At 40.6% G+C, this 18,601-nt stretch overlaps 1 long non-coding RNA gene across 3 annotated transcripts in view; it reads left to right on the forward strand.

Annotated features, from left to right (window-relative positions):
* The window catches only part of LOC131482020 (uncharacterized), a 119,340-nt gene that overhangs the window by 13,295 nt on the left and 87,444 nt on the right, over nucleotides 1–18,601 (forward strand). The window contains exon 3 of one of the 3 annotated variants that reach the window (XR_009246707.1): nucleotides 979–1,097. The exons of 1 other annotated variant lie outside the window; for it this stretch is intronic. This is a non-coding gene — a long non-coding RNA (uncharacterized LOC131482020). Of the gene's footprint in view, nucleotides 1–978; nucleotides 1,098–18,601 lie in introns of those variants that run through there. One more of the 3 variants, XR_009246708.1, reaches the window with a different exon arrangement.

Raw genomic sequence — 18,601 nt, forward strand, 5'->3', positions numbered from 1 at the left:
GTTAATAGTAAAAATAAATAATGTGGGTGTCTTTTCATTCTTGAGCTAAATTTAAGATCACTTAAAGCAGACTCAACTTCCTCTGTCCTCCTACTCATTTATCATGAGCCCTCATATTCTTCACATCACGCATGCTTCTGATTAATTAACTGGCTGATTTTGGGATTTGCAGCAGGAACACTATCAAACATAGTACACTATTTTCAAATATGCCAGGTATAAGTTCATTGTAGTCATTTCTCAGGAAAAACATTGTCAATTATCCTACTCCCAAATGCCCATTTTGCTTTCTGGCTATTATAGTTGCTGTATTATCAGTGCAAAATTTTCTCAAAATAATAAAAGCACAGAGAACATGGTATTAACCAGAAATCTGTGTACATTGGACACAGAGTATCTTTCAAAAATTTTTTAATAGATTATAGAAACATACAACATTATTTATTTAATATTTACTGAGTTATAATTGGCAAATAAAAAATGTATAGGAGCATTTGTCCTAGCATTTAAGATTCTGCTTGAGATGTCCGCATCTCATATTGTGCACCTGATTTTAAGTTCTGGCTCCACTCTAATTCCAATGTCCTGCTGTTACGCACCATGGGAGGGGGCAGGTGGTCGTCCGACTGGTTCTGATCTTGCCATACACGTGGGAGACCCGGATTCAGTTCCCGGTTCTGGCCCAGCACCAGCTGTTCAGGGTATTTGTAAAGTCTCTATCTCAAAAAATAGACACAAATTTAAATAATTGTGTATATTTACAGCGTGTAACATTTTGATATGTGCCTGCATAACATTTTGATACACGAGTGTCCTGTAAGAAAGTTCTGAAAATGCACATAAATTTCAAACTTTTTACAGCAAAGTACACATGTCTTTTAATTTCTGTAAATGTTTTGGAAGATGTATATACGGTGAAATGAAGCTAGTTTAACGTAGCATCAGTTCAACTATCTTTTTTCTTTCTTTTGTGTTGAGTACATTAGCCTTGGTGAATTTCAAGTCCACAATGCAGCATTGCCAGTTATAGTCACCATACAGTACATTAGATCTGTAGAAATTGCTCATCTTAGGTAACTGAAACTGAAATCTTTTTGTCCGACTTTTTTTAGGCAGTAATTAAAATGCCATTCAAGTTTGTGTTTCTATGAGTTCAAATATTTTAGATTAAACAGAAGATATCTCATGCAGTATTTGTTTACTCTGTCACCTTATTTCATTTAACATACGTATTCCAGCTTCAGGGTCAGAAATTTTTCTTTTTTAAAACTGATAGTCCATTCTGTATACACTGTATTTTCTTTTCCATTCATCACTTGACAGACATCTAGGCTGTTTCTTTTTATCTTGACTCTTGTGAATAATGTTACATTAAAACTAAGAGTGCAGTTAGCTTTGAGATAAGTATTTCATTTTCTTTTGTCAGTTGTCAGGAGTGGGATTTTTAGGTAAACGGTAAAACTTCATTTTTAATTTTTTGGGGAAACTTTCATACTGTTTTTCATAATGGCCATAAAATTTATCTTCCCACCAATGATGTATGAGGATTCTTTTTTCCTCCCTATCTTTGCCAAAAACATGCTTTCTTTTGTCTTTCTGATACTAATCATCCTCAGAGATATAAAACAGTATCTGATTGTTATTGAAGTTTGCATTTCTTTGTTAAGTAGTGATGTTGAGCACCCTTCTGTATGTTTGTTAGCCATTGTTATTTCCTCTTTTAAGAATTCTCTGTTTGAATCTATTACATCTTTTAATTTTGTAATTTTTTCTATTGAGTTATTTGAATCTTATATATATTGGATAGCAAGCATTTGGGTATTAACTCCTTTTCAGCTATTTGGCTTGCTTATATTTTATTCTTTTGTTGCTATTATGAATGGTATAATTTTTAAATTTACTTTTGGAAGGCTAATTATTTTTGCATGTTGATTATGTTCTCTGTGTCCTTATTATATCACCTGAAAACAGAGAAAGTTCAACTTCTTCAATTTGTATTTGAATGCATTTTATTTTTTGTATTTCCTAATTGCTCAAGCTAGAACTTTCAATATTATGTTGAATGGGAATGATTAGAGTGACCATCACTTAACCTTGTGCTGGATCCTACAGGGAAAAGTTTTGTTTCCACTATCCATTATTATATTAGCTATGAAGTTTTCATATGTAATCTTGCTATGCCAAATTTTTGCAACATTTTATTTATTTGTAACACATACTGACAGAGAAAGGGGGACAGAGTGAGCACACTTTCAAATGTTTAAATGGCTGTAACAGCCAGGACTGGGCTGGCAGGACTTAAGTAAGAAACCTAAAACACCACAATACCAACTCCCTTCTACATATATTTTGTTTAGAGATTTTTAAAATAAAAAATCTGTGTTGAACTTTGTCAGATGTTTTTTCTGCAACTGTTGATTTGCTGATGTTATTTCTGTCCTTTGCTGTTACTCTGGTGGATTGATTTTCAGGTGCTGAACCCTCCTTGCATCACCAAGACAGATTCCACACTGTAATGGGATAAACTGCAATCCAGCTAATAGCTCTTGGATTGAGTTTGGTAATATTTTGTTGAGAATTTTTGAGTCTGGATTCTTCAGGGACATCAGCCTGTAGTTTTTCTGTGGAGTTTTTGGGTTTCATGGAAGGATGTTAGTGACTTCCAAATTTTATATTTCTACCTCTTTATTGGTTTCTCCCAGATCAGCCAATTTGTTGGCATGTAATTGTTCATACTGCTACTTTATGTCTTTTGTTCTTGATCAATCTGATCTAATGTCTCTTCTTTCATTTGTGCATTTATTTTTTCTTAGTCTAAATAAAAATTTGTCCTTTTGATAACTTTCTTGTAGCTCATATTTACAGTTCAAAGAATGTAATGGTAATCCCTTCATTCTCTCCCTTTCTCATTCCAGCCTTCCTTTCTTTATTTTAATTTTTGTTATCAAGATAATTCTTAAATCCACTTTTTATTATGTCATTGAATTAGTGGTTGTTCTACAGTGTGTGTGTTGTTTACTTTCCGTTTTTATGAATTTTCCTGTTTTCTTATTGTCATTGCATTCTAGTTTAATTCCACTATGGTTGAAAAAACATACTGTGGATGGTATCAGTCTTCTTATATTTGTTAAGACTTCTTTTGTAATCTAATGTTTTACATATTGTAAGAAATTTTCCGTGTATAATTGAGAAGAATATATATTCTGGACTGACACAATGGTTCAACTGGCTAATCCTCTTCCTCCAAGAGCTGGCATCTCATATGGGCACTGGTTCAGGTCTCAGCTGATCCGCTTCCCTGCTTCCCATCCAGCTTTCTACTTGTGGCATGGGAAAGCAATGGAGGGTGCTCCAAAGTTTAGAACCATGCATCTGTGTGGGAGACCTGGAAGAAGCTCCTGGCTCCTGACTTCAAATTGGCATAGCTCTGGCCGCTGCAGCCACTTGGGGAGTGAATCAGCGGATGGAAAAATCTTTCTCTTTGTGTCTCTGTTTGACTCTGTAAATCTGACTTTCTGAAAAAAAAAAAAAAACAACAACAAAACCATTAAATAAGAATGTATACTCTGCTATTGGGTAGAAAGTGCTATAAGTATGTGCCAGGTGTATTTGGTATATACTGTTGATTATGATTTTTATTATGTCTACATTTGATCTAAACTATATGTGTTTATCTTTGTTAGCAAAATTACATTTATTTTCATTTCAGCATAAGAACTCTCTTTCGTACTTCTTGTTAGGCAAGTTCAGTGGTGAAAATTTCCTCAGTTTTTACTTCTTTGGGAATCATTATCTTTCTTTCATTGTTTAGTACAGTTTTGCCAGGTGAATTATTCTTTGTTGACAGGGGATTTTTTTTTTTTAGTTCAGCACTTTGAATATATAATTCCAATGTCTCTTGGCCTGAAAGATTTCAAAGGAAAAATCATAGTTATAGACATGTATTTAACAAATCACTTTTAATGGTTTAAAAACCCTGTTTCTTGTATTTGTTTGAAATGCTGAGTGGCAGAAAAAAAAGAGAAACTTCAATCTGCTAATCCACTTAGTCTGAAATGCCAGCAGCAGCCAGGGATGGACCAGGCTGAAACCAGGAACCAAGAGATTCTTCTGGATCTCCCATGTAGATACCTGAGCCCCAAGTACTTAACCATTATGTACTGCCTTCTAGGGCTCCTTTTAGCAGGAAGCTGAGTTGGAAATAAAGTTACCAGACTTGATCTCAGACATTTAATATGTGATACAGGCTTCTCAATTGCCAGCTTCACTTGTTGCACCTCACCACCTACCATTGCCTTTGACTTTTGTCATTTCTTAAATTTCCTAAAGGTGTTTGTATCTCTTTCTGATACTGCCTTAAACTGTAGATCGGCTTATGTGATGGTGTCCCATACATTTTGTGAGTTTTTTTCTGTACTCTTTTTCCCTTTGCTCTTCTAACTGGTTACTTTCAAATAAACTGTCTTTGGATTTGTTATTCTTTCTTCTATGTTTTAATTATCTGTTTTGAAGATTTATTCAAGTTTCTAGTGCTCTCATTGTGTTCTTCACCTCCTGGTTTTCTGTTTTGTTTCTCTTTTATTTATTCTTGCTATTTTTTCCTTAGGCTTCTCATTTTGTTCATATATAGTTATCCTAATTTCCTTAATTGTCTGTGTTTGCTTGCAGCCCACCAGATTTCTTTAAGAGAATTATTTTGAACCCTTTGTCTAGCAGTTCATGAATCTCCATTTCTTTAGGAGTCAATTTAATGCAAGTTTCCTTCCTTAGTGTCTTCTCTCTCTGAATCCTTGCCTTGGGTTGATAATCTGTGTTTGGAGTAAATACCTCTTGTAGCCTTTAGAGGCTGGCTTGGAAGGTAGAGGTGTTTTGAGCTGGATCTCTGGAATGATGAGACTGCTTCTGTGACGAAGCCAAGCAGAATGAGTCACGGGGCTCCTTGTGTGTCATAGTTGGGCCCATTAGTCACATAGATTAGTTCAGGAGTGTGGATTGAGTTGCTTCCTGCTGGATCTAGGATATGCTCCTGCCAGGTCCCTGCACTGGTCCCTGAGTGCACAGGACTGCTTCTAGGATTGAAGTATAGTGGAACTGGTGCTGCGTCACAAGGCTGCTTTTGATTTCACTTTTGATATAACTTTTTTCTGATTATGTAAATGTTTTTATATAAGCTGGATAGAGGGAAAATGTAAGAAACTAGATAAATATGTTTCTTGAAGTCACATTTTTAATTTTAAATGTAACACTGAACACAATTTTAGATTTTAATTAAAACATTTTAAAACAGTGCTTTATACATTCTGGGATAATTTCAATCTAATTAGTAAATATTAGGTACATATTATGAATCTCATATTATGTTTTGGTAATATAAAGGTGAATTTAACGTGGAGCTTCATGGTAAGGGAGAATTTAGGCAAATGTGTATCTCCTGAATGAAGGCTTCTGAGAAATGAAGTGGCTTTCCCACAGTTAGTGGATACATAGTAGAGTTGGAGTACTTCCTATTTGATATTCCATGCATAGCCTCACACTCACTGCTCCAAGGATTTTACAAAAGATACAGTTTTTACATTGGCTAGAGCTCTTGTGGCTGGGCTATACCAACAAAGCAGGTCGAGAAAATTTCCCTGATAGTCAGCGTCTCAAAATCGCAGCCAGTCACTGGAGCTTTGTTCTTAACTCTGGATGAATGAAAGAAATTCTAATTATACAACTGGCACTGGACAAATGGTCCCTCTCAACAAACACTTGAGTGCTTACTGTGTGCCTTGACTGTGTGTTATACCCCAGGAATTTAAAGTAGACACCCCCACCTCCAATACTCTCTATCCTTAAGAAACTAATAGTCTAACAGAGGAAATAAACTCATAAAGAATAATTCCAGCAGCTGCACAGAGCAAGTCAATGCTTAGAAAAATGGATTCCAACTTTGTGTTCTAAATCTACATTTTAGAGATTTAGTTTTGGTCACATAAGCTAATGTAAGTGTGAATGTCAGGGTGAGCTAGCTGATCAGGCTTCTGCCATTCTGGGCTAACTTCATTCTTCATGCTCTGATGGTGCAGAAGGAAACCAGGGAGAGAAACTAACTCTGATACTTTACCACGAAGAAATCTGACTACTCCTGAAGATGACCTTATCAGTGGATTTACATCTAATAATCCTTTTCTCTCTAGTTCAACAATTTGCCCCCCCTTGCTTAAGATTTAACTTCCTGGGCACGGCACGGTAGCGTAGTGACTAAAGTCCTTGCCTTGCATGAGCTAGGATCCCATATGGGTGGTGGTTCTAATCTCAGAGGCCCCATTTCCCATTCTTTTTCCTGGGAAAGCAGTCAAGGACAACTTAAAGCCTTGGGATCCTACACCTGTTTGGGAGACCCGGAAGAAGTTCCTGACTCCTGGCTTCGAATCGGCGCAGCACTGGCTGTTGTAGTCACTTGGGGAGTGAATCAGTAGATGGAAGATCTTCCTGTCTGTCTCTCTTCCTCTCTGTATATGTGCCTTTCCAATAAAAAATAAATAAATCTTTTTAAGAAACGATTTAATTTCCTTAATGGATGGATATACTTCCTTCTTAGCATTTGATAATGTCCTTGAAAACTGCTGAAAGTGTGTTTACCAGTCCGGTGCAGTGGCCCAGCAGCTTAAGTCCTCACCTTAAATGTGCCAAGATCCCATATGGGTGCAGGTTCTAATCCCGGCGGCCTCACTTTCCATCCAGCTCCCTGCTTGTGGCCTGGGAGAGCAGTCAAGGACGGCCCAAAGCCTTGGGACCCTGCACCTGTGTTAGGAGACCCGGAAGAGCTCCTGGCTCCTGGCTTCAGAGTGGCTCAGCTCCAGCCGTTGCGGTCACTTGGAGAGTGAACCATCGGACGGAAGATCTTCTCTGTCTCTCCTCCTCTCTGTATATACGTCTTTCCAATAAAAATAAATAAATCTTAAAAAAAAGAGTGTCTCTTAATTCTTACTTTTTTTTTTAACTTGATCCAGCTCTGCTTCCAGCTTTTTGATCATTTCCCCAGACAGACATACACACACACACACACCCACTAATTCATTCCCCAAATGGTTGTAAAGTCCTGTGGTGTGCCACGCCAAAGCCACGAACCAGGGGCTTCATCTGGGTCTCTTTTGGATACAGTCCCCTAAGGGCTTGAGACATCTTCCATTGCTTTTCAAACATATTAGCAAGGACCTGAATCAGGAGTCTCCCAGCCATGATTTGCATTAGGATGCATATTTGATGCTAACATTTCCGGCAATGGACTAACCTACTTTGCAATACCAGATCCGTTTTTAACTTCTTGATACCTTTTGATGAATCAAATGCTCTCTTTTTATTTCCTATCCTTGAAGAAACTTTCCTGAGGCTTCTAACTTGCTTCTGACTGGCCTGGGTGTCAGCTTCTCTGGGCATGGCTGTCATGTTAGGATTTCATCACACGCCCATCCTGGAGATTTGTTTCGCATGTGCTATGGCTTTCTGTTTCTCAGTTTAGTCCCTCATTCTGGAGGATTACATCTTCTGGGGACTTCCTATTAAAGGAATCATGAATCCCCAGCTTGGGTAACTTTGCCTGCTTAAAACAACTTTCTCTCACCCTCACAATTGGTTGTTTTTGTATAGCATTGTGTGCTGAAATTCATTTTCTTTGACCTCTATCTTCCAGCTCAGAGGCTTGCTTGTGCAGAAGCAAGCCTTTGTGTTTCCTGATCATTTGTTTCTGATGAGATTGTTTTCTGTTTACCACTTGTTCATTTTTCCATTCTTCTGGAACGTGATGGTGTTGTGCCTTGATGAGTGGCCATTTTCATTCATTGAACTGATACTTGAAAGGACCTTCCAATCTCACTGCTAAGCAGCAAATTTAATATTTAATTTAGCAGTGGATAGGAGAGGAGTGTGTCACCACCGTCTGCTGCCATATGTTGTTCTATTGAAGGCTGTTGATCCAGTGCAGCTCTTTATCTGAGTAGAATAGTCTCTATAGAAATAGGAATTGAAACCTCACATTAAAAAGTTATGGGGTAGGCCTGCCGGGGGGCCTTGGGATGGCCACGCCTCAAGCCTGGGAACACACAGTAGCTACCACGTACACGTGGGGAGCTGCTCCCAGATTTGCCGGAACCTCGATGGCTACCCCTTTTCTGGGTGAGTCCTGGGGGTCTGTGTAGCGAGTCTGGGCCTCCCCTACTGCTCGCCATGTGGCTGGAGCTGGGGGGAGGAGCCAGGAGGGGTGGGACTGGGGCCCAAGGACTTGAGCCTCCGGCAGGCAGCTACCTTGCTGCCTGCCGGGGGTCCTTGGGATGGCCACGCCTCAAGCCTGGGAACACACAGTAGCTACCACGTACACGTGGGGAGCTGCTCCAGGGCGGCCAGTGCGCCATTTGGCGCCAGGCTCCGCCTGCTGGCCGCCCGACCCAAGAGTTTTGGACTTTTGGTTCTTTGACCTGCTGCCTGGGAGGCTCCCTCCTGAACCCACAGTGCTTGGGGCGTGAAGCACTGTGCTTGCTAGTAACCTGATCTGGGAACACCTCAAAGTTTCTTTGGGGATCCCTTCAATCAAAATGGAGGAAACAGAATGCTGGCAATGAGGGAATCCCAAATGAACTTGAGACTTGCACCTAATGGTCCTCAGAGCAACCACAGGCAGGTGCGTGATTTACGGCTAGGAACAGGCCCAATCTGGGAGGTAAGGGGACACCACAACTGGGATGAGGCACCCACCAAGGAGTGTATGTGCTGGAATGGGGGCTGCGTTCTATCTAGGAAACAGTTGTAGTCACCTGAAGCACTAGTGTGGGCTGGGATTGGATGCACCAGGCCGGTTCAGATCCCAACACCATTTGGTGTTATGGAGAACCAGGGTAGATGTGGGACTGACTAGGCTGGGTCTCACTCCTCTTCTGAGCCATGTGTGAGCTGTATGTGGGTATGGACGAGCCATGGCTGGGCTGAAACATCCAACAACAAGAACCAGAATGGGGTGAAAGCCAGCCAGGAAAAACCACTGTTCCTGCTAGGACAGGAGGTGAACTGACTAGGGTTGGCTCAAGAACCCCCTGGCAAGCGCAAAATCTGGCATTGGGAGGGGTTCTGATGGAGGAGCCTGGGCAACTCCTCTGGCAGGACACAGTCCCTGCAGGTAAGCGCAAGAAGCATGATAGGAAACAGTCCAGAATAGGCCATGGAAAGTTTCCCACTGACATACATTCGGCATGGGTCAGGAGCAGACCAGGCTGAATCAGTTCATGTCAACCACTGGCAAATCCAATCACCAGAACAGAGTGTGGGATGAGCCGGGTTTGGTTGCGACAAAACCAGTACACATTATGGAATGCCAGGGCGTGGTTGCCTGTACTGGATATGAATGCAGCACCCAACCAGCACACGTGAGATCCAGGAAGGAAGGGGCAGAGCTGGCGGGGGGATTAAGGGGCTGGTCCCCTCGCTGGTCAGCTACTCCCAATGGAGAGCGTTGGCTGGGATAGAGACAGACCCGACTAAGCAAGGCTATAACACCTGTGCGCTGCATGTGGACTAGATCAGGGCCGCAGCATCAGCTGGCAGAAGCTGGCACTGGGGACTAATTCTGTCGAGTCAAATCACAGGACCACCTAAAGAGTGCATAAACCGGGACAGAGAGACCTGGGAGGGAAAAAGTGGGTTCCCCCTTCTTGGGTCACTATTCCCGTGGGAGGGCATGAAAACTAGGACGGGGGCCGGGATGGCTAGATAGAGAGGCACTCAACAACATCTGAGAGGGCTGGATGGTTGAGTTGGTTAGATAGAACCAAGCTTTAATACCCATTGACAAGTGCCAGAGCCAAATGGGATGGGGGACAGACTGGTCTTCTGCTACACATACTGGCAAGCCAGGGTAAGGGGCGGGCCTGGTGGGGGTTATTGTGGGTCGCCCCGACTAGGCTGCAGCTCCCACTGGTTGATGTAAGGGCCGAACCAGACTAGACTGCAACACCCATTGGTTCCAGCGCAACTCGGGACCGAAAACAGAACCAACACAACAATTGCAACCACCAGCTGATCGGGGTGATGGACTGTGCCGGGCCCTGTGCTTGCTAGAACATACAAGAAACTAATCTGGGAATACCTCAAGGTATCTTTGAAGAGCTCCCCAATCGAACTGCTGGGCTCAGAACTCTAACCAAGAAAAGACAGAAGACAGAACAGGACAATCATTCATCTCAGCTATATGTTGGCAGCGAAATATGGGGCAAACGGAGACTTTAAGATGGACCATATCAATCAGTGGACGACCTCATCGAGCGAAACTGGGAGCGATTCATAACTGGAGGACTATTAACACCACTTGAGCACATATCTCAGAGCATGCCCCACATCCGGGACTTGGGGTGGGCGGGAAACCGGGTGGGGCTTCTCCCTCAATATCCCCCTTTACCTCAGATACATGATGGAAACAATATTGACATAATAGCATTACCCACTTCCCTATCCCCCTAAACCTTTTTTTTTCTTTTTTTTCTTTCTTTTTTTTCTTCTTTTTCCTTTAACTGTAATTAACTATGTAAAGATTGTCAACAACAATACAATAAAAAAAAAAAGTTATGGGGTATAGATCCCTGACTGTGGCCTGGTAAAGCAGTAGAGGATGACCCAAAGCCTTCGGACCCTGCATCCACGTAGGAGACCAAGAGCAAATTCCTGGCTCCTGTCTTCGGATTGGCTCAGCTCTGGCCATTTGTGGTCATTTGGAGAGTGAAGCAGCGGATGCAAGATCTTACCCTCTATTTCTCCTCTCTGTAAATCTGCCTTTTCAACAAAAATGCATTTATCTTTTTTAAAAAAGAAAGTCATAGGATAATTTCTGATTACAAAAACCTTCACAGTCACTGAACAATCTGTTAGAAAGGCCGAGACTGAGAGATTAAGTAAATTTCCTTATAAACTTCCTATAAATGCAAAAGGTTAAACTAAAAGGATTTATTGTTATTCTCTACATTTTATAGACATTTAATTTTACTCAGATAAAGTGTGAGTCAAAAAGGATAGTCTGGTGATTATCAGAAGAAGAGACATTTATTGAAAGTTTCTGTAGACACTTAAAAAATAGTGAACATGTACAGATGACATAAGTTACCACACACTAAGTGTAAGCACAGACAAGAGAACTTTTGTGGAGGGTTGCCAGGTATAACACAGGATACTCTATTAAACTTGAGTTTCAGACAAAAATAAATAATTTTACTGTGAATATTTCCCAAGTATTTTATGGGACATATTTATAACAAAAATATTTGGTTTTTATCTGAAATTCTAAACTAAATACCCCATGTTTTTATTTGCTGCATCTTGGAACTCAGCTATCACTTCATGGTAACTTAAATTCATAGAGGCACACAAGGAAGTTTTACACTGTGAAAGCTCAGATTGGAAAGAGTTTGCTACAAAATGTCCAGTTAGCTAATTTATGTTTTCTGGAATTCAGTTCTATTTGTGCAGCATTTAGTCAGTGTTCTCTACGCCCAGATGGAGGCCTTGGTCCTGGATAGAGAAGTGAGTGATCTTTCTCAAGATTCTTAGGTCTAAAATGAACAAGAGTTCAGGTATATGGAGTAGAAATAGTGCGTGACAAAGGGAAAGTACAAGTGATCATTGAGCACCTGGAGATCTGAGTCAGTGTTACCAAGGAGGAGTTGAGTAGATCAAAGAATGGGGCTGGTGTTGTGGTAGAGTGGGTTAAGTCAGGTGAAACATGGGCATCTTCTATCAGAATGCCAGTTTGAGCCCTATCTGCTTTGCTTACTATTTGGCTTCTTGCCAATGCACCTGCGAAGCCAGCAGAAGAGGGACGAAGTAATTGGACCCCTGCCACCCACCTGGGAGACCGAGGCATACTTTCTGGCTCCTAGCTTTAGCCTGGTACAGCCCTTGTTGTTGCATTTATTTAAGGGAATGAACCATCAATGTAATCTCTCTCTTGCTCTCTCTCTTTCTCTCTCCCTTTTTGTGTCCTTTCCTATTCTCTCTGTCTTTCAAATAAATAAGCCTTAAAAGGAAGAAAAAAAAGATGTGAAATGGGACCCAGCATGATAGCCTATCCTGACTAAAGTCCTCACCTTGCATTGCTGGGATCCCATATGGATGTGGGTTTGTATCCTTGGTGCTCCACATGCCATCCAGCTCCCTGCCTGTGGCCCAGGGAAGCAGTTGAGGATGACCCCAAGCCTTAGGCCTGCACCCATGTGGGAGACCTGGAAGAAGCTTCTGGCTCCTGGCTTTGGATCAGCTCAGCTCTCGTCATTGCGGCCACTTCTCTCTGTAAAATCTTCTCTCTGTAAAATCTGCTTTCTCAATATGAAATAAACAAATAAATAAATAAAATAAAAAGATATGAAATATGTGAGTAGGTAAGCATAACACTTCATAAAATTGTAGGACAGATGTTAGTAATTTGCACCATCAGCTCTCTAGGTTATTTTATCTGTATTTTTCAGGATGTCATGGGAAAAAATCCTCCTAATTATTTATACAGCCTTATGTTTGACTCTGTACCGTTACTGTAGAGTTCTTTTATGTCCATCTAAGGACTCTTGCCTAAATTATCAATTGTGCAGATGCAGTATGGTGTGCAACCTGACCCCAGTACAAAGAAACAGCATTTATTAAACTTATCCTATTTGTTGATGTTTACATAGTTGGGAAGGATGCATGCCCATGTAGACCACTGATTAGGTGGAAAGGGACAAGGAATGGGGGACAGTACATGAGACAGTTGTTTCCAATTTTTTTTTATTTTGTCTCTGACAGAAGGAAATAGAAAAGGGGAGAGAGCTGCTCCCAGCAGCCTAACTGCATCAGTACCTGGAGGTATGGGATGGCCACTCGATGTCATCTCAGGGTCCCCAATGTGGAGCATATTCTGAGGGTATTCCTTAAGTGGTTTTGATAGTTTTGACGTGCTTTTGATTTCATTGCTTCAAAGCTGAGGACATCCTTTCAAGGTCCATTGGCTGACATAGTGCACTGTAGAGTCTTGATTCGCCCAGATACTTGCTGTCAAAGCATGGCCAACACAGTTGTCCAATGTGTTCTTCCCTCCATCCTCTGCGATGGTACTAGACATCCTCTGCAGGCACATACTGGTATGTGCAGTAAATTGGTCTGGTCAATCCTGCATCCCATTCAGCTTTTGTACACATCAGTGGGTGCTGTAGCCTAGCTCTAAGCCTGACTGACCCCACTATCCAGCCCACACTTAGGCTGGTGAGTGCTAACGCCTGTCCAGTTAGGCCCACCCCCAGCTCTGGTTCTCACGCTCACTGGTGGGACTGTAGCTCATCAGAGTGGTGCGCACAATTTCCCTACTAGGCCCATTCCCAGTCTCAGATCTTGCAGGCCTTAATGAGTTGTCATGTTCCCCAGTGGCATTCTGTCCTCTGCACAGTCTTTTGCAACCAAAGAGCCCCAGTTTTTATTGGACCACAGATCCTGTGATTTTTCTTGTGGTTTAAGTTTTGAGTCTAGCTTTCAAGTTAGTGGTGGGTGAAAAACCCCAAAGAAACCTCGCCAGAGGTGACCCCAGACCTGACTGTTCCAGTCAGTGTGGGGTCTGGCTCAGTTTGTTACCCATGTCAGCCTATATACACTCTGATGCTTGCTGTCACCAAGTTGGCTCTGTCTCCATCTCATATGCAAACCAATGAATCCTACAGCCCAGCTCAACCCTGCCTACCACACACTTAGCCCTCATGCACACCAGTGGGAACTGCAGCCTAATTGGAGTGACCCTTCAAAACTCCCACCGGGCCTGCTCCTGGCCTTGGCTCCAGCACATACTGGTATGTGCAACCGACTGGTCCAGTCAATCCAGGTGGTTCTGCAGTGTAACCTGACAGGACTTGGCCCCAGTCCTGGCACTTGCTAGCTGACACTGTAGCAAAGTCTGATGGACCTGCACGTACTCTGGCTCATGCATGCACCAGAGGATATGGTTGCTTGGCCTAGCCTGGCTCTCCTCCTAAACCAGCTTACATGCAGGTCAACAGGATTTGTAGCTTGCTCAGCCTGGTGCACCCCAGCTCTCATGCTCACTAGCAAAAGCAGTGGCCCAGCAGGGGAGTCTCCACAGAACCTCTACTAGGCTCCCTCCCATACTCCATCCCTGTTAGTTTCTCAGACCCACCCCGGCCCTTAACTTGGCCCTTGCCATCAGATGCTGCAACCTGTCCTGGCCCAGTGTTCACTGAGTCCTGACTGTCATTCGTGGTTGCTGCACACTAGACCTTCCCAGTCTGCCCTCGTCCCTGGCTTTCATGCAAACTGGTAGGCGTGATAGCCTAGCTATGGAACACTATTTAAAACCCTATACATGATTTAAATTATTTCTCAACAAAAGTGTGGTCATTTAGAAATTTTTGTAGCCAAGGCAAGTTAGGAGCAGTCAACTAAAGTTCCTATCAGGTCACAAAGGCAATATAAATGACAAAAGAAGACCAAGAGCAAGGTCATTCTGTGTAAATGACAGCCTCCAAGTTGGGAAGCAAAGGTAGATGGTGGGCCTTTGGAAGCAGGTGACCCGTCTCCAACACTTTCTGTATGGGTCAGAATGAACAAATACTCCTTTGGGTTATTTTCAGGAGAAGCTGGAAATCTAAAACTTTAAGAAGAATTTCCTCATTCTTGAGTGTTAAGAACTAAATTGAAAATATCCTACTGGCTAAATAAAATACAGATAAAATGGTTGAGCAGATGATCTTGCTCAACCTGTTTGTCACTTCTGTTTTAAATCTATGTTATTATTACAAGCTAAAAAGAGGACGTTTTAAATTGATCTGAAAAAAAAAAAAGCCTCAGTGAACAAATCCCCCTATGTTTTTACCAGAATCAAATAAACATATTTCTATAACCTAGTACTAAATTGTAATCATGTTCAGTGACTAATGTCAAACGTGGAAATTGAGTAGCAGTACTCAGAGAAAACAATTCCTTCTCCATAGTGTTTGTCAAACTTTTTCATCATGATTTGCCTGAAGAAATACATAAAATTTAATCACTCACAGTATTTAATATATTAAAATACAGTAATAAAATAACTGTTGCTACCTGTGATGCACCCTGATTCTTTTTATTCAACCTATTCCATATTGTTTACTATCGTGCAATACCAAACTGTGTACACAGCCCGCTGTCCAGCCTGAAGCTTTCTGCTGTGCAGCACCTCTCTTCCTTTCTAAGGGAGGGTGGAGTCAGGACCATAACGGCATTACCACTTAGTGGCCCTGGTGCTCATATCCAATTCCTATTACAAAAACTCTAGTAGTAAGACAAATGCCTGCGCTTCAGTGGGACCTACTTACTTTGCAGGTCACTCTTGTCACCCCCTCTTAAACAGGGAGCTTTCTGTAACTCACTGAGCGTAGGAAGGGAATACAATCTTTCTGTGTTCTCCTGTGATGTTTAGCTCCACATAATTATTTTATGAAAACTTGCTGTTTTGCCTAAAACAGTATTTTATGGTTATTGAAATGTAGATGCATTGTTGTCAAATCTTGCTAATTATTAGAATTTTCTGAATTACTGTAAGATGTGGAATGTCATTCAGGAAGATTATATTTGTATCTGTCGTTTAAACTAGCAGTCAGTTCTGGGGAGTGGTAGGTTGAATAAATTGTGTTCTTTACATTCTAAATATGTATTCTAAATATGGTGTATTCTAAATATGATACACATTTTAATTAAGTAATAGAAATAATGAGGAAAATCCCTATGATATATGGGCTAAGTGATAAATGTCAAGGTGCATATATTCTGATTATTAAAAAAAAAAAGAAACACCGGAGCAATAAAAAGGAAATAAAACATGTTAATTTGGGGATGATTTTGAGAGGGGGTGAAGGAGAAGGAGTGATGTGAGACTTAAATATATAAGAATGCATTTTATACAGTTCTACTTTGATTCATATAATTAGTATATCCGGCAATACAAAATAAGTAACTAAAATTGAAGAAACAAGCTAAAACTTAAAAAAGAAACTATATAAGTCTTACTGTACATAAAATTACACAGTGAATGTGACATTTTTGTTAACATTTTTCTCAGGAAATTGGTAAAAATTACTGTGTCAGTTTTGGAAAGAACCATCGAAGCCAATTAATACATTAAAGCTCTCACTTCTACACAAGAATGCCAACTGGTAATATAGAAGAATAAAATTCACAAGATCATTATTCTGGAACCTGTAATAAAGTAATTTGTGTGGGTAAAATAACAGAAGGCAAAATCTAGCTTAAAAAACTGGTTAATATAACCAGGGCAGATTTTATACATTCTATTGGTATAGTTCCAAGGGGACAATACTAGCTCCCTCAATTCCCCTGCTTCTCTCCCACCCACCACCACTCCACTACCGTATCACTCCCTGTCTTCCCTCTCTTCAGCTGTATATGAGGAGTCATAATTTTAATCCAATGTATATTCACAGGCTTAATTTGCCACTAATCATTCTATTCAACAAATAAAAAATTAATAAGACCCAAGACTAAATTTCCATTGGAGAATAAATATGGTTTAAAAGCAAAGTCATATCCCAAAGTGACCATTTCATTTGATGGCCACACTCATTTTGTTTGTGTTCTATATTAGCTGCCACAAATCAGAGAAAATACATGATATTTGTGATTTTTGAGACTGACCAAATCTTCAGATGAGAAGTTGATGGAGAGAAAAATATTCATATTGTGGGGCTGAGTATCAGCTCACAGATTATGTATTATCTGAAAAGGGAAAAAAACCAAAACGGACCAGATAAAAAGCAGCCTTATCTTTACAGTGGAGGCAAGTTTAAAATTTGTGGTTCTTGGTGTGGTTGTTCAATCATAGTGTTAAAATGAAGAAAACCATAAATATTTGTGCCCACAAATTTAAACCTAAGTACAATCAAGCCCTTAAACGCAATTCCAAGTTTGCAGGAAAAAGGAAACATTTAAAAGCACAGGTTAATTGATACCAGAAGTGGGTCAAATTGCCAAATTGCAGGGTTTCTTTCATTTTAAGAATTATAATTAGTAGAGTTTAATTTGGGGAACCTGAGAGCCCTTTTAGATTTTCAGGTAGACCTAGAGTGTTTTCTTCTTTCAGTTTTCATTGAAAGTGTCATTAGTTTTTTAAGGATGATATCCTGATGCTATTGGTGTGGACATTATATATAAATAGAAAGGCGTATCTTAGGTTAGACAGAAGAACAACTCCAATTTCAACATGAGGAAACAATCTAAATTTGAGAAACATTGAACTGCACCTAGAATTGGAGACCTTTCTTCTAGATAAAAGAAATAGTTTTTGTCTAAATACTGGCATTTTGATTGCTTGATTCCACTGATCCCTTTAGCTGCTTGCTACATTAGTGTGCACTTGCCTTCTTTGTAATCAAAGAAGATTAATCTCTGACATTGATTTTTAACATGTCCTTCCTTTTATTAAAAAAAAGTTATGAATTTTTATTGGAAAGGTAGAGTTACAGAGAGAGACAGAGAGATTTTCCATCCACTGATTCAATCCCCAAGTGGCTGCAATGACCAGAGCTGGGCTTATCTGAAGCTGGAAACGAGGAGTTTTTTTTCAGGTCTCCTATGTGGGTGCAGGGTTCAAAGTACTTTCCACTGCTTTTCCAGACCATAGGCAGGGAACTGAATTGGAATTGGAGCAGTTGGGCTTGAACCGACGCACCTAAGTGGGATTCTTGCAGCACAGGTGCAAGATTAGAGTAGTACCTTGTCATCATGCTGCCCCATAACTGCTCCTTCTTTAGACTCCTAATTAAATCATTTCTTATTTCTCATTGATACTGTTACATTGGTGTGACATTTTGGATTTCCCAAATGGCATTAAAAAGAAACTTTCTTAAATTACATTTAGGTTGGAAGTGTGAGAAATGTCTGATTTATTCCTGTTCTCACAGAATGGAAGAAGCTTAAGCTGGGAACTCCTTTAGTTGGGGGAAAGGGAACTGGGCTATGGCAGAGCAGCTGTATGTTGGTTTTGAGAGAAGGGTAAGTTTGGGCTCCCAGTTTAGGAGCTGCCAAGCAGCATAGTTTCTGAACAGAATTGTTCTTGCCTTTGGCAGTTTCACCCTTGCTATTACTAGAAATACCCTACAGTTTCCACTCTTTTCAAACAATATAATTTTCTTTTTTGATCATTAATTTTTAAGTAGTAGATAAAGGTTTTCTTATATAGTTTGAATCAGTCATATTATTTTATAGTTTTGCTACATCTGCACGTTATTTCAGATAACAAGTAGGTTAAGGGTAGAGGAATTATTACATATATGAAGAATACCTTCAATTCTGTCAATTTGTTCTTTTGGTCTAGACTAGTAGCTCTCAGTGTGTAGTTCTGAGATTCATAACATCAGCATTACCCTGGAGGTGGTTAACAATCTATATTTGGAAAAACCAATAAACTTCGTGTGTTAGAGACTGGGGGGAGAGCTCAAAAGTCTGTTCAGAACACCCTCTAGGTGATTGCTGTTACGCATTAAGAAACCAATCTCGAGAAGTCACAAGATTCCTGGTGTTCCTTTAAGTCAGCAATAATACTTAAATGCCTTTTATG

Source organism: Ochotona princeps, chromosome 15, assembly GCF_030435755.1.
Source record: "Ochotona princeps isolate mOchPri1 chromosome 15, mOchPri1.hap1, whole genome shotgun sequence".
In the NCBI taxonomy this organism is placed as follows: domain Eukaryota; kingdom Metazoa; phylum Chordata; class Mammalia; order Lagomorpha; family Ochotonidae; genus Ochotona; species Ochotona princeps.